Raw genomic sequence first — 2,554 nt, forward strand, 5'->3', positions numbered from 1 at the left:
GTCCCCTCACAGTCTCCTCTGCCCCAGTCTAGGGACAGGAAGATGGTTGGCGACCTGACCGGGGCCCAGGCCTACGCCTCCACCGCCAAGTGCCTGAACATCTGGGCCCTGATCGTGGGCATCCTTGTACCACCGCACCCGTAGTTCTGTGATAAAATCCCAAGCAATTTCTCAGATGATAAAGAATCTCCAGGGCCAGATACTCACCATCTGCTGCTGGGCCTGGCCCCTTAACCCAAGTCCTATATCAGGCCTTGATCCTTACACTTTTCTACAATGGCAGCGCCTGGACCAGACATTTTTAAATTTTTCTTTCTTCTTTGTTTATTTATTTGAGACAGAGTATCGCTCTTGCTGCCCAGGCTGGAGTGCAATGGCGTGAACTTAGCTCACCGCAACCTCTGCCTCACAGGTTCAAGCGATTCTCCTGCCTCAGCCTCCCGCGTAGCTGGGATTACAGGCATGCGCCACCACCCCTGGCTGATATTTTTCTATTTGTAGTAGAGATGGGGTTTCTCAATGTTGTCAGGCTGGTCTCGAACTCCCGAACTCAGGTGATCTGCCAGCCTTGCCAACATGGCGAAATCCCTTACCTACTAAAAATACAAAAATTAGCCGAGCATGGTGGTGGGTGCCTATAGTCCCAGCTACTTGGGAGGCTGAGGCAGGAGACTCACTTGAACCCAGGAGGGGAGTTTGCAATGAGCCGTGATTGCGTACTGCACTCCAGTCTGGGCAGAAGAGTGAGACTCTGTCTCAAAAAATAAATAAATAGGCCGGGCACGGTGGCTGACTCCTGTAATCCCAGCACTTTGGGAGGCTGAGGCAGATGGATCACGAGGTCAAGAGATTGAGACCATCCTGGCCAACACGGTGAAAGTGAAAACCTGTCTCTTCTAAAAGTACAAAAAGTAGCCGGGCGTGGTGGCGCACACCTGTAGTCCCAGCTACTTGGGAAGCTGAGGACGGAGAATCACTTGAACCCAGGAGGCGGAGGTTGGAGGCTTCAGTGAGCCGTGATCACGCCACTGCACTCCAGCCTGGCAACAGGGCGAGACTCTGTCTCAAAAATAAATAAAGAAAAACAAAATAAGTAAATAAATGCAAACAAAAATCGATGTTGACTATTATTGAGACATTTCTAACATTACCAGTAATTGTAAAGCTAGCTTATTAAAGATTTTACTTAAGTCACATGAATGTGAAAAGCATTTGGGCTTATTATTTAATTTATGAGTACTCTTTAAGCCAAATTTGGTAACTCATGGCCAAAAGCACACAATGAAGCCCGTGTCTGTACACGTAAACACACACATACACACGCAAACAAAAGCGTAGCTTTTACTTTAGAATTACAGCCACGAGATGCTGATAAAAATTCACTGATTCACACAAACAATAAAAAGAAACGGTTGGATGCAAACAGTGGCTTTTATCTCTGTAGAAAAGTAGCAGCAGACAAAGCGGGCAGAAAAGAAAGCAGAGAGAGAATTTAGGAACCTGATATTAAGAATTGCAGGTCCACCTTTAGGCTCCGATTTTCCCCAATTTGTGATTCATGATCCTTCTGCCTGAGGGCTCCCTCCCTACTGGGGGACAATTCTCTGCCAACCCTCCAGGTCCCTCCTGCCTGGCTACGACCCAACCAAACCCATGGGCAATGCTGGGACCCACAGGGAGGAAGTAGGGGCGGCACATGTGTGCCCTGGGCTCTGAAGCTGCCCCCACAGGCCCTGGAATCCTCCCGCGTCCCAACACAGCCCCCTCTTCAGTCAGGGCTCCCAGAGTCCCCATTCCTAGGCCTGGGGGGCTGCTTTGGGAGCCCAACATGAGCGACCGGGCCTCTGACCTGCACCAGGAGACACGGGGAGGTTTCGCCTCCAAACCCAGGTAGAGCAGGACCGCAGCCCCAGGAAAGGGCGAGGGAGTTCAGGGTATGAGGCCTGTGGCGAGTGAGGTCAGGGCTTTGGGGGGATTGTTCCCCGACCTGGAGTGGGGGGCTGGCAGGGGCCCTGAACCGGGACACTGAGATCCTGAACTTTCTAGCCTGGGGAAAAATCCCCGGGGCCCCCTAAACCCAAGACTTAGGAAGTGACCAGTCCTGAATGGAGTTTCTGATGAGGAAGCCCCTCCTTAACCCTCAGCCTACCCTCCCACTCTGCCATGAAGTAATTTGAGCCTCAAGAATTTGTTCCAAACCATTGGTCCCTGGCTAATTCACCAATTTATAAACAGCAGGAAATAGAAACTTACAAGAAATACATGCTTCTGAGAAACAGAAACTACACGGGGAAAAAAGAACCGCTGAGCGCCCTCCCAGCATCTGAATACCACAGCCGCCCCTGACTCCACACGGAAAACAACACTTCTCAACCCTTCACTCACTACTTCCTTCTCCAAAGCCAGAAGATGCTCAAAGAGGAGCACGAAGTGGAGGTGCTGGGGGGGCCCCAGAGCAGCACGCTCCCCACGTCCACCGTGATCCACATCCGAAGTGAGTCCTCCGTGCCAGACCATGTCGTCTGGTCCCTGTTCAACACCCTCTTCATGAACT

At 51.2% G+C, this 2,554-nt stretch overlaps 1 long non-coding RNA gene across 1 annotated transcript; it reads left to right on the forward strand.

The window, feature by feature from the left end:
• Nucleotides 1–1,324: 1,324 nt before the first annotated feature.
• Nucleotides 1,325–2,540, forward strand: LOC108288802. The gene is made up of 2 exons (XR_001818855.2): nt 1,325–1,890; nt 2,236–2,540. It is a non-coding gene; the product is annotated as an uncharacterized LOC108288802 (long non-coding RNA).
• The last annotated feature ends 14 nt before the right edge of the window (nt 2,541–2,554 follow it).

Source organism: Cebus imitator, unplaced genomic scaffold (assembly GCF_001604975.1).
Source record: "Cebus imitator isolate Cc_AM_T3 unplaced genomic scaffold, Cebus_imitator-1.0 Scaffold384, whole genome shotgun sequence".
Classification (NCBI taxonomy): domain Eukaryota; kingdom Metazoa; phylum Chordata; class Mammalia; order Primates; family Cebidae; genus Cebus; species Cebus imitator.